Here is a 14,868-nt window from a genome sequence, read left to right as displayed (position 1 = left end):
CCATTTCCAAGCATGTTCAGTGTCTGGATGAGCTCAGTGTTACCTATCAGTGTTTTTACTGCATAAGGAAGTCTTATGAAGGAAGTCAGCAATGTCTTATACAACTTCAGCGTAACATACCAACACCTACACTAAGTACTTGAATATATGAAGGCCAATGCACCAAAAGCACTCTTTACATCTCTACCTGTGGCATCACTTTCAAGGAATTATGAATCTGTTTTCAGATCCTTCTGTTCTACGCTTCGCAGTGCCCTACCACTCAATGTGTGAGTCCTGCTCTGGTTTGTCTTCCCATAGTGCACATCTTACACTTATCTGCATTAATTTTCCACAGGGACAGTTCCCCTTGTCCTTACCTACCACCCCACCAGCCTCCGGATCCAGCACATTATCCTCCGCAACTTCCGCCACCTTCAACAGGACCCCACCACTAAGCACATCGTTCCCTCTCCACCCCTCTCCGCTTTCCACAGGGATCGGTCCCTCCGCGACTCCTTTATCCGCATTTCATCCCCACTGATCTCCAACCCGGTACTTATCCCTGTAAGCATAAGTGCTACACCTGTCCCTACACCTCTTCTCTTGCAACCATTCAGGGCCCCAAACAGTCCTTCCAGGTGAGACAACACTTCACTTGTGAGTCTGTTGGGAGTCATCTATTGCATCTGGTGCTCCTGGTGTGGCCTCCTCTACATCGGTGAAACCCAATGCAGATTGGGGGACCGCTTCGTTGAATACCTCCACTCCGTCCACCACAACAGACAGGATCTCCTGGTAGCCACCCACTTCAACTCTGCTTCCCATTCTCATTCAGATATGTCCATACATGGCCTACTCTACTGCCATGATGAGGCTAAACTCAGGTTGGAGGAGCAACACCTCATACACCGTCTAGGTAGTCTCCAGCCCCTTGGTATGAACATAGAATTCTCCAACTTCTGGTAATTCCCTCCCCCTCCCTTCCTCCATCCCTCTTTCACTCTACCCCCTCCCCCAGCTCCCTCATGGTTCCACCTCCTTCTTCTACTACCCATTGTTTTCAGGGCTATGACGTCAATGCTTCCCCTCCCCGACCCCTTTGTCTTTCAAATTACTGGTCTTTCAACTGAAACTACAAGCATTCTTCAAATCCTTCTCCATCTTTCATTCTTCAGTCCTGACGAAGGGTTCCGGCCTGAAACATCGACTCATCGTTTCTAACTGATGCTGCCCGACCTGCTGAGTTCATCCAGCATAATGAAAGTGTTGCTTTGATCACAGCATCTGCAGATTATTTTGTGTTTAATTTCCATTTGCCATTTTTCAACCCATTTTTCCACATGGTCCAGATCCCGCTGAAAGCTTTGATAGTCTTCATTGCTGTCCACTATTCCCCCAACCTTGGAATCATCCACAGAATTGATGATCCAGATCATTGGTCTGTAGGACAAACAATAATGGACAGAACACTGATCCCTGTGGTACACCACTAGTCACAGGCTTCCAGCCAGAGAGGCAATCATCTACTATCACTCTCTGTCTTCGCCTGCAAAACCAATGTCTGATCCAATTTTCTACCTTATCCTGAATGCCTGTGACTGACTCTTCTTGACGAACTCCCCATGTGGGCCTATGTCAAAGCCCTTGTTAAAGTCCAGCAGATAACATCCACGGCCTTTCCTTCACCAACTTTTTAGGTATGTACCTTGAAAAGGTCTCTAAGTTAGGTTAGACAAGACCTACCATCCACAAAGCCATGTTAACTACCCAGTAATTAGTCCTTGTCTATCCAAATACTTATATATCCATCCCTTAGAATACCTTTCTATTACTTACCCATTACTGATGTCAGGCTTGCTGGCCTATAATTTCCTGGCTTATTTGCAGAGCCTTTCTTATACAACGAACCACCATTAGCTATCCTCCAATCCTCTTACACCTCACCTGTGGCTAAGGACATAAATATCTCTAATAAGGCTCCTGCTATTTCTGTACTAGCCTCCCATGAGATCCAAAGGAACACCATGTAATGTCTTAGGGATTTATCCACCCTAATTTGCCTCAAGACAACAAAAAACCCTTTTCTGTAATCTATATATTGTTCATGAGTTACTGCTGCTTTGTTTCACATCTACAGACTCCATGTCCATCTCCCAAGTAAATACAGGTGCAAAAACTCCATTTAAGATCTCCCCATTTCTTTCCACTCTATGCATAGGTGACCACTTTGATCTTCACGAAGACCAATTTTATCCCTTGTTATTCATTTGCTCTTAATATATCTGTAGAAGCCCTTGGGGTTTTCTTTCACCTTGTCTGCTAGAGCAACCTTCTTTTTGCCCTATTGATTTCCTTCTTGAATATTTTCTTGCATTTCTTATACGCCTCAAGTATCATATGTTCCTTACTGCCAATACTGGCTATGCACCTCCTTCTTCTTATTAACTACGGCCATAACATCTCTCGAAAGTCAGAAACTGTTAGCCTTGCCTTTTATTCTGACAGGAACATACAAACTTTGAAAACTCAAAATTTTACTTTGAAGGCCTTCATTTTATCAAGCACATCTTTGCCAGAAAGCAGCCTGTCCCAGGTCCTTTCTAATGATACCAAAATTGGCCTTTCTCCAATTTAGTGTCAACCAGAGGATAAGACCTATCCTTCTCCATAATTATCTTGAAACAAATGACATCATGATCACTAGATCCAAAGTGTTCCCCCTACACACAATTCTGTCACTTGTCATATCTCATTCCTTAAAAAGAGATCCAGTATTGCATTCTTTCTAATTGGGACCACTATGTATTGATTAATAATGCCATCCCTCCCCCTTTAAACCCTCTGGCTCTATCATGTACATTGCAATGGAACACTGAGCTCTCAAGCCTGCCCCTCTTGATCTATGCTCTAAGTTCATCTGCCTTGCATACAATAAATGCAACTCAAAATATTATTCTCACCATACTCAACTTTTCGATTCCTGTTTTTTTATGAAGGCTTAACACAATCAATTCCCTCATCTATTGCACTATCTGCTCCAGCGCTCTGGTTCCCATCCTCTTGCACTTCAGTTTAAACCCGCCTCCGCGTACCCTCTCCCCAATGAAACACTAGCAAATCTTCCTACAATTGCTTACAAAAGGTTCAAAAAACCAGGTAATGATAAGAAATGCTTTGCGAAAGGTTCTAAAACCTAGGTAATGATAGGAATCTAGAAGATTATAAGGCTAACATGAAGGAGCTTAAGAATGAAATTAGGAGAGCTAGAAGGGGCAATGAGAAGGCTTTGGCTAACAGGATTAAGGAAAACCCCAAGGCATTCTACAGGTATGTGAAGAGCAAGAGGATAAGACGTGAGAAAATAGGACCAATCAAGTGTGACAGTGGAAAATTGTGTATGGAACCGGAGGAAATAGCAGAGGCACTTAATGAATACTTTGCTTCAGTATTCACTGCGGAAGAGGATCTTGGTGATTGTAGGGATGACTTGCAGTGGACTGAAAAGCTTGAGAATGTAGATATTAAGAAAAAGGATATGCTGGATCTTTTGGAAAGCATCAAGTTGGATAAATCACCGAGACCAGATGGGATGTACCCCAGGCTACTGTAGGAAGCGAGGGAGGAGATTGCTGAGCCTCTGGCAATATTCCTTGCATCATCAGTGAGGATGGGAGAGTTTCTGCAGGATTGGAGGGTTACGGATATTGTTCCCTTAATCAAAAAAGGGAGTAGGGATAGCCCAGGAAATTATAGGCCAGTGAGTCTTACTTCAGTGGTTGGTAAGTTGATGGAGAAGATCCTGAGAGGCAGGATTTATGAACATTTGGAGAGGTTTAATATGGTAAGGAATAGTCAGCATGGCTTTGTCAATGGCAGGTCGTACCTTACGAGCCTGATTAAATTTTTTGAGGTTGTGACTAAGCACATTGATGAAAGTAGAGCCGTAGATGTTGTGTATATGGATTTTAGCAAGGCATTTGATAAGGTACTCCATGCAAGGCTTATTGAGAAAGTAAGGAGGCATGGGATCCAAGGGGACATTGCTTTATGGATCCAGAACTGGCTTGCCCACAGAAGGTAAAGAGTGGTTGTAGACAGGTCATACTCTGCATCGAGGCCGGTGACCAGTGGTGTGCCTCAGGGATCTGTTCTGGAACCCCTACTCTTTGTGATTTTTATAAATGACCTGGATGAGGAAGTGGAGGGGTGGGTTAGTAAATTTGCTGATGACACAATGGTTAGAGGTGTTGTGGATAGTGTGGAGGGCTGTCAGAGGTTATAGCGGGATATTGATAGGATGTAAAACTGAGCTGAGAAGTGGTAGATGGAGTTCAACCCAGATAAGTGTGAGGTGGTTCATTTTGGTTGGTCAAATATGATAGCAGAATATAGTATTAATGGTAAGACTCTTGGCAGTGTGGAGGATCAGAAGGTTCTTGGCGTCCGAGTCCATAGGATACTCAAAGCTGCTACGCAGGTTGACTCTGTGGTTAAGAATGCATATGGTGCATTGGCCTTCACCAATCATGGGATTGAGTTTAAGAGCCGAGAGGTAATGTTGCAGCTATATAGGACCCTGGTCAGACCCCAATTGGAGTACTGTGCTCAATTCTGGTTGCCTCACTACAGGAAGGACGAGGAAACCATAGAAAGGGTGCAGAGGTGATTTACAAGGATGTTGCCTGGATTGGGGAGCATGTCTTATGAGAATAGGTTGAGTGAACTCGGTATTTTCTCCTTAGAGCGACGGAATACGAGAGGTGACCTGATAGTGACAAGATAATGAGAGGCATTGATCATGTGGATAGTCAGAGGCTTTCCCCTGGGCTGAAATGGCTGGCACGAGAGGCCATAGTTTTAAGCTGCTTAGGAGTAGGTACAGAGGAGTAATTATTAGAAGTAGTGTCAGGAGTAATTATTTTATGCAAAGAGTGGTGAGTGCATGGAATGGGCTGCCGGCCGTGGTGGTGGAGGTGGAAATGATAGAGTCTTTTAAGAGACCCCTGGATGGCTGAGCTTCGGAAAATAGAGGGCTATGGGTAAAGCCCAGGTACTTCTAAGGTAGAGACATGTTCAGCACAGCTTTGTGGGCCGAAGGGCCTGTATTGTGCTGTACGTTTTCTATGTTTCTATGTTTTCTAATTACATTGCTCCCCCTCCAGCAAACCATCATATTTGTACAGATCCTGACAGATCCTGTCTTCCCTGCAAGAGAACCCAATGATCCAAAAATCTGAAGCCCTCCTTCCTGCACCATCTCCTTAGCCATGTGTTAATCTGTATTAGTTTTCTATTCCTGGCCTCACTAACATGTGTCACAGGTAGCAGTCCCGAGATCACAACCCTGGAGTTTCTGTCTTTTAACTTTGCACCTAAATCCCTGAACACACCTGGCAGGACATCATCACTTTTCCTTCCCACGTCATTGATACCAACATGGATGACAACTCTGGCTGCTCTCTCTTCCACTTAAAACGGCTTGAAATCAATCCAAGATGTCCCTAATTCTGTCAACTAGGAGGTAACATACCATCTGGGAATCTCATTCTTATCCACAGAACCTCCTATCTGTCCCCCCAACAATTCAATACCCTATTATTACAGTTTATTACAGTTCACCTCTTTTCCTCCCTTCCCTTCTGAGGCACAGAGCCAAACTCAGTGTCAGAGACCTGATCCTGTAGCCTTCTTCTGCTAGGTCATACCCCACCCCCACAGTATTCAAAGTGATATACCTGTTAATGAGGGGAATGGACACGGGGGTACCCTACACTTGCTGTCTATTGTCTACCTCCTCAACCAATGGTCACCCAGTTACCTGCGTCCTGCAGCTTAGATGTAAATAGCTCACTGTATCACCAGTCAATTATCCACTCAGCCTCCTAAATGATCCAGAGGTCATGCAGCTCCAGCTTCAGGTCTCTAACATGGTGTGGATGAAGCTGCAAAGGGATGCATTTCTTGGAGGCGTAGTCATCAGGCGCACTGAGGGTTCTCCCTGCCAGATCACAAGAGGAGCCTTCCACTACCCTGCCTGGCATTCCCACTGCTCTAATTAAGTGATAAGAAAGGAAGTTACCTAAAATCTACCTAGAACCTCCTCATCTACATGTCAAAGCCTCTGAGTCAAAACCTCAATTTCCCACTCTAATACTGGCTCATTAACACACGGCCACTCTGCTTAAACTTAACTTCTTTTTGTTGTCCCTTGCCAAATGCCTAATTATCAAACAATCTGTAGCGCACTGAATGTCACAACTACATTGCTTTCTTTTCTTCAAATCTCCCTCCAGCTACACATAGTTCAATGGCTTCTAATGATCTATGGCATTTAAAATTTATGATTGATATGTAGATGAAGGATCCCGAATTGCATTTGCTTGTCACATGCTCCCATGCTGTACATTACTGTCTGAGCATCTATAGATTACCCCCACCGATAGTTTCAGTCTTTAGTTGCTGCTCAACTCCTAATAAGTGATTCTGTTCTTGATTTCTGGAACTAAACACCTTTCTTTCTGCTGCCTCTATCCCATCTTCTATAAGATGAGCTATCCTTCCATTTCCTTCTTGTGTATCCCATTTAACATAGAATTATAAGACTATAAGACCATGAGATATAAGAGCAAAATTAGACCATTTGGCCCAACGAGTCTACTGCACCATTTCATCATCCCTCTCAGCTCTAGTATCCTGCCTTCTCCCTGTAAACCTTCATGCACTGACTAATCAAGAATCTATCAACTTCTGCCTTAAATATACCCAATGACTTGGCCTCTACCACTACCTGTATCACAGATTCACCTTCCTTTGTAAAAAGAAATTCCTCCTCATCTTCATTCTAAATGGATGCCCTTTTATTCTGAGGCTGCATTCTCTGGTCCTAGACTCCCCTCCATAGGAAATATCCTCTCCACATCCACTCTATGAAGCCTTTCAACATTTGATAGGTTTCATTGAGATCCTCCCTCAGTCTTCTGAATTCCAGTGAGTACAGGCACAGAGCCATCAAACACTTTTCATTTGATAAACCTTTCAAACTTGGAATCACTTTCATGAACCTCTTTTGAACGCTCTTCAATGTCAGCTCATCCTTTCTTACATAAGGGGCTGAAAGCAGTTCACAATATTCCAAGTGAGGCCTCACCAGTGCCTTATAAAGCCTCAACATTACTTCCTTGCTTTTATATTCTAGTCTTCTCAAAATGAATGCTATCATTGCATTTGCCTTCCTCACCACCAACTCAACCTGCAAATTAACCTTTTGGGAATTCTCCATAAGGACTCCCATGTCCTTTTGCACCTTAGATTTTTCAATTTTCTCTTCATCTAGAAAACAATTTACACTTCTTTTTCTTCTACTAAAGTGCATGACCATACAATTCCTGTATTCCATGAGCCACTTCTTTGCCCATTTTCTTAATTTTTCTAAGTCCTTCTGCAGCCTCTCCACTTCCTCAACACTACCTACCCCTCTATTTATCTTCATATCATCCACAAACTTGGCCATTAAACCATCAATTCTGTCATCCAAGTCATGGACATATAATATAAAAAAGACGTGGTCCCAACACAGACCCCTGTGGAACACCACTAGTTGATGGTAGCCAACCAAAAAAGGCTCCCTTTATTCCATTCTTTGCTTCCTGCCAAGCAGCCACTGCTTTATCCATGCTAGTATCTTTACTGTAATACCATGGGCTTTTAACTTGTCAAGCAGCCTCATGCGCCACACCTTGCCAAAGGCCTTCTGAAAATCCAAGGACACAACATCCGCTAATTCTCCCTTATCTATCCTTAAGGAAATGATGCTGGCTTTGGCTTATTTTATCATGTACCTCCAAGTACACTGAAACCACATCCTTAACAATCAACTCCTCTCTTATGCCTCTATAATTCCCTTTACTCCTTTGTAATACTAATATATCTGACTTTAGATTCTCCTTCTCAAATTGCAGTATGAATTCTATCTTATTATGATCACTTAACCCTAAGTATTCCTTCACCTTAAGCTCTCTAATCAATTCAAGTTCATTGCACAATGTGCAATCCGGAATAGCTGATCCCTTAGCTGGTTCAACAACAAGCTGCTCTAAAAAAGCCATCTTGTAGGTATTCTACAAAGTCCCTCTTGGGATGCACACCAACCTGATTTTCCCAACCTTCATATTGAAATCCCCCCATGAGTATCGTAACATAGTCCTTTTGGCGTCCATTTTCTAGCTTCTGATGTATTTTATTGCTAATATCTTTTCTACTGTTCATAGGTCTGTATATAACTCCCATTAGGGTCTTATAACTCTTGCAGTTTTTTAGCTCTACCCACAATGATGCTACACCTTCTGATGCTATGTCACCTCTCTCTAAGGATTTGATTTAATTTTTTACCAAAAAACCCACACCACCCCCTCTGCCTATCTGCTTGTACTTTCTATACAATGTGTATCTTTGGACGTTAAGCTCCCAGCTATAATCTTCTTTCAGCAAGATTCAGTGAAGTCCACAACGTCACACATGCCAATCTGTAATTGTGCTGCAAATTTAGCTACCTTACTCTGTATACTGTGTGCATTCAAATGTAACTCCTTCAGTCCTGTATTCACCCTTTTTGGTTTTGTCCTCCTTTAACATTGCAACTCATCCCATGAATAGCAATTTAGCCCTATCATCAGCCTGTTCTTGCTAGCAATCTCACTACATACTGTCTCTGTAAACCAACTATCCCAACCTCAGCTCTGTCACACCAATTTCCACCTCCCTGCCAAATTCATTATCTTGGCATGCTTAACATAGCATGCATCCATTCTATTGCTATACTTCCATTTCCTTTTTGTCTATCACATTTAACATAGAATTATCGTGGAACACTTAATCATCAGCCATGCAAGAATGGTTAATTTATGGTTATTGAATCAAAACCTGTTTGTGGCACTAATTCACTTCCACCCAGATATATATATAGTGCAACGCAAAAATTTTAAGGCACACACATATATATGCATATACATATATAGCTTGGGTACCTGAGACATTTGCACATTATCTGCTATGAGTATGAGAAACTGCTGATCTCCTGGACTTTTCATGCACAACGGTCTCTAGAGTTTACAGAGAATGGTGGGTAAAACATTAAAAAAAAACAGGGAGCAGCAGTTCTCTGGGCAGAAACACCTTAATTAGAGAGGTCAGAGGATAATGGCCAGACTGGTTTGAACTAACAGGAAGGAAAAAGTAACTCAGATAACCACACATTACAACTGTATTGTGCAGAAGCACATCTCTGAATCTTAAAATTGTCAAACTTTAAAATGGATGGGCTACAGCAGCAGACACCTTGAACATACACTCATTGGCCACTGGACAACAATGCTAAATTTATTTGAAGAAATTAATTTTTAAACAATCAACAAAATTGTCTCTAACTTTTGCATTATTAGAAAAAGAAGGGGAGCAACGAATTTGGCAAGCAGTCTTCTTCTTTACAGGTGATTTGACAGGTATGTTTAAAAATGTCAGTTTAGAACAATGGGGAAGACGCATGCCAACAGTACTATTGACTTTGAAAGCACAGAGGAGTCCATTTAGCCTCTACCAGCTTTGCCCTCTTAATCCCACACCCCTATCCCTGTATTGTCACTCCTGGTACCTACCCTTTCTTGAACTATGCTAGTGCATCAGTGTCCTATTATTGGAAAAAGAAGCACTTCTCCCCGTGATGCATCTTATCCTTTTGTGCTCACAGTTTGAAACTCAAAAATCAGAAAATCACTGGTGAATTCACAAGGCTGAACCTGTCAGTTTGCTCTACTGGTGAATTCCATATGGACTCTAGTGTCAAAATTTAGTCTTGCTGAAATCCCCAGCTGTTATGCTGAGGGCTTGCCTTCTGTTCCTGGGGCAAGTTTGACTCTGAGCCTGATCCAAGACCTAATGAGTTCTATTGACTTTGTAGCCAAGAGAAAATGGGGACGGTAAGTTCTATCATTAAAATCGATTTGTTTTTCTGTATTTTGTTTTTAATTTATAATAAGTTTTTTAGTTAATGTGATTACTTGAAAGTAACAATTTGCAAATTGTGCTAAATTTGCTTCAATCTTAATAGTTTTTAATTATCTTTAATGATTAGAAGTTTATTTTGCAGTTAGTAAGGTTCTGCCTCAGGTATTACCAGCTATCAAAGTCTATTGGGATATTTCCATATTGAGCTAGCCATCTGGTCAATGATACTGGTCTTCAGCCTAGGAAAGTGGAACTACCAGGTTAAAGAGATTGTGTTTGCAAGAATGCACTCCTCAAAACTACCTTCTGATTCCAAAGTAGAACTACTAATGATCTTTCAGTCGTCCAGAGGTGTTGCACTGGTTTACATTCATATACGTGTCACGTTAACATCATGCTATTTTGTTCCTCCTCATGGGAGACATCTCACATCCAGGCACCACCAACACCCACCCCTCACCTATGTGCTTTTACTGTCTACCTTTCAGGCTAAGTTATATGGATAGAATCAGTGTTGGTGTAGCCATCATCAGAGATGTGGTCCAATTGATGGCACATAGATAAATTGGAATTGGTACTCATTGCATTGCCTTTTGACTAAAATGTAGTGTACAATCACATAAGCAACTAATGGAGCTTTTCACTTTTATAATAGAGATTAGAATGAATTTCCACAGTGCAGTAGAGATGTTAGCTATATTTATTATTCCTGATTAACTATTTCACTTCCAGATACTTTTATTTATTTACAGGTTAATAGACTCTACCAGACCCTAATGAAATGTGGCAACTATACCAACCTTTGGAGGAGAAGATGGCGGCGCGACACAGCTGGCAGTGGCCACTCCAGTGAATGATATCTGTTTTCTGTCAAGTAGGGTGCCGTTCACAATCCTGATTTGATGGAGACAGACGTGAGAGCACGGAAGAACAGCTGGTGAAACTTCTGAAATGCCAGTTTCGCTGCCGCTGCTACTGTGTGATCCGGAATCTCTGGAGGGGAAGGCCCCGAGTCCTCGGCTTTGCTTGTTTCTTGGCAGTCGGGGCGGGATCGAAGCGCTTGGCAGAGATGGTGCTCGGTGCTTGGTGTTGGAGGGCTGGTCGGAGGCTCGAAGTTTTCAGATGGACTCAGAGTCAGCTGCGGTCAGGTGCTTCCAATGCATCAGCAAGTTTACGGCGCTTGGAGGTTCATAGCAGGGAGAGTTTCTTCCTTCTACCGTCTGCGTGAGATGATGGGGCTATAAGACTTCAGACTTTTTTTACCGTGCCCATGGTCTGCTCTTCATCAAATTACGGTATTGCTTTGGCACTATTGTAACTATATGTTATAATTATGTGGTTTTGTCAGTTTTAGTCTTGGTTTGTCCTCTGTTTCTGTGATATCTTTCTGGGGGAACATCCTATCATTTTTTAATGCATGCATTTCTAAATGACAATAAACTAGGACTGGGTGTCCTCATAATCTAATCTAGTCTAACAGTCTAAAATACATTGTTCAAATCCATTTGTAAATATTATCAACTGAAGAAATTTCCAAAGTATTGCACTTTGGATGGACAAACCAAGGTAGAACATACAAGGTAAATGGTAGGGCACTGAGGAGTGCAGTAGAACAGAGGGATCTGGGAATACAGATACTAAAAGTGACGTCACAGGTAGATAGGGTCATAAAGAGAGCTTTTGGTATATTGCCCTTTATAAGTCAAAGTATTGAGTATAAGAGTTGGAATGTTATGGTGAGGTTGTATAAGGCATTGGTGAGACGGAATTTGGAATATTGTGTACAATTTTGGTCACCAAATTACAGGAAGGATATTAATAAGGTTGAAAGAGTGCAAAGAAGGTTTACAAGGATGTTGTCGGGACTTGAGAAACTGAGTTACAGAGAAAGGTTGAATAGCTTAGAACTTTATTCCCTGGAGCGTAGAAGATTAGGGGAGATTTAATAGAGGTATATAAAATTATGATGGGTATTGATAGACTGAATGCAAGCAGGCTTTTTCCACTGAGGCTAGGGGAGAAAAAAAACAGAGGACATGGGTTAAGGGTGAAGGGGGAAAAGTTTAAACGGAACATTAGGGTTGGGGGCTTTTTCACACAGAGGGTGGTGGGAGTGTGGAATGAGCTGCCAGATGAAGTTTAAGAAAAGCTTGGACAGGTACATGAATGAGAGGTGTAAGGAGGGATATGGTCCAGGTGCAGGTCAGTGGGACTAGGCAGAAAAATGGTTCGGCACAGCTGAGAAGGGCCAAAAGGCCTGTTTCTGTGCTGTAATGTTCTATGGTTCTCTGGTTCTAACTGCCTGGGGATATGCCATGATGTCCACACAACCAGAACAGAATGATACCCTCTCCATTGCAATCCAATTCCAGATCCACACAGAATTATTTCTGAGCATTTTTTCCACAAGCAGTATACAATTTACAAGCATTTATAAGTTTCAGGACTGTAATCCATTCCCATGATTATTTGAATGAAAATGTTTTAATCTGATATGACTTATCACCTGCTTATGAATTGTATTTTAATTTTCCTCCTTTTTGTTTCTATATAGCTATCTGAGCCAAATCTTTCATCACCAGAGGTTTTCTGACTCTATTTCTGTTGTTATCTCTCCTTGCTCTCTCTTTCCTTCACAATACTGTTTCTCACTATCTTTTACCTCTGTTACCTTGTCACCCTAAATGTTTTTCTCTTCAAAGGGCACACTACAGTCATACATTGTGTTATATGTTTGTATGATTCATTTTAAATTATGTTTCCATCAAGTGTTCCAGAAAGTAGGCAAGCAAATTGCTCCAGCAATTTTCAACTAAGTTACTTTCTACAGGAGACACTTGAATGGGTTTCTCTGAAACTCAGATCGGGAAAGTACATCATTTTGTCTAGTGCTGCTTGCTCCTTTACATCTCTGTTGTCTTCTTCTTTGACTTAATGTACATATGTCATATTATTTCTTAATCTCTGTACTTACTGTTGTAACTACACTTTCCCCCTGTGTCAACCCTCATCACATCAATAAAAGTTATTAAGTAATTAGTCTTGTTAGAATTTGAAACTGTGATTCAATTGTCTACAAATTAATTCATATAATTACAATCTAGATGAAATAATCGTAATATATTTACCCATATATTCAGAGGCCACTTTATTAGGTACAGTGGCCTTCTGATGCTGTAACCCATCCGCATGTTGTGGATCCCGAGATGCTCTTCTGCATACCGTTGTTGTAACACATGCTTATTTGAGTTACTGCTACCTTCCTGTCAGTTTGTCCAATCTGGCCATTCTCTTCTGACTTCTGTCATTAACAAGCCAATTTTGCCCACAGAACTGCTGCTCACTGCATATTTTTTGCTTGTTTGTTGCACGATTCTCTGTAACCTCTAGATTCCATGTGCGCAAAATTCCTAGGAGTTTAGTGGCGGTTCCTGGGATACTCAAACTACCTTATCTGGCACCAACAATCACACCAATGGATAAAGGCACTTCGATCACATTTCGTGTTCATTCTGATGTACGGTCCTTACAAAAACTGAACCTCTTGACCACATCTGCTACATGATTCGCTGATTAGATATTTCCATTAACGAGCAGGTGTACAGGTATATGCAATAAAGTGACCACTGAGTGTTAATAGCTTTGCAGTAAAGGTATTGAATTATAGAACAATCCATTGACTGTATAATGGCAAGTAAAGAATTCATCATTTTGGTTAAAAGGTAGTTCAGCTGTAATTTGGAAGCATAAGCAAATTCCTAGGAAATAGCCTCAGTGAAAATGCATGCCTTAGCAAGAGATAAAGTCAACATTGGCAGAACTTTGGCTCTCATGCTTTCTACATATACAAACAAGCCTTTGGCTGCAAATATCATCTGTTTTTTTTAAATAGAAGTACAATGGTTGAAAGAAGATTGTCACAGAAAAATGATAAGGGGCTGAGCCTTAGGAAGTCTGATGTTGATTGCCCGCCCTAGGTACAAGGGGAGATGATAGGTGAAAGGTTAGAAGCAATCTAGCAATAAGTTATTGCAGACAAAAGTAAGAGATACTAAAACTACTGATGCGTTAAAAATATTCTTGTCTGGAAACTCACTGATCAAAATACACTGTATATTAACGCATCAGTGCATTGTATTCTGCCCTGGAAATTCATTCTGCTGACTTCTGTGGAATTAAGTTCGAAAGGCAAGATAGAAAGTTTAATACATACCTACTGACTAGAGATAAACTTCTACCTATATCAATCTGGAAGAAGGGAAATTGATTATAAGATGAATTTATATGATTTTTTTCGATCCGAGCCCATGGAGGACACAGGAATGAGCATGAACTCATAAAATCTCTGCTTATGGATTGTTTTAAAATTCTCTAAGTCACTTTCGTCAAATTCAAATACACATACTTTTAGTTCTGAAGTTGTATCACCAGACTAAAATAAAATCTTTCTTCAATCTTCATAGATACTGCCTTTTCTGAAATTTCTGTTCCAATTTCAGATTCCCAGCATCCACAATACTTTGCTTTTCTCCACATAGAATCCAAATTGTTGTTAGCATTCAATAGTTGAAAATGCAGAGGCTGTTCTTACTTGTATACAAAAGAGTGCCTACTGAAACTCTGTTGTACGTATGGCAATATGTCTATATTAAGTAATTCATTAAGTTTTCTCAATATAAAGGATACACCATTCGCTGCACCTCGTATTTAAAACCACCTTTTCAATGAACTAATAGACTCATCACAGACTTACAGAGTATACCATTGTTATTTATTTCTCATTTGTTTAATTGATGAAAATTCCAAATCACTTTGCAAGGTTGTCAAATTTCTAGATGACACCAAACCAGGAAACGCAGATTATGTATATTTTTTAAAAAATGAACC

The sequence above is a fragment of the Mobula hypostoma genome, chromosome 17 (assembly GCF_963921235.1).
Source record: "Mobula hypostoma chromosome 17, sMobHyp1.1, whole genome shotgun sequence".
Taxonomy (NCBI): domain Eukaryota; kingdom Metazoa; phylum Chordata; class Chondrichthyes; order Myliobatiformes; family Myliobatidae; genus Mobula; species Mobula hypostoma.
This window is presented reverse-complemented; position numbering follows the sequence as displayed.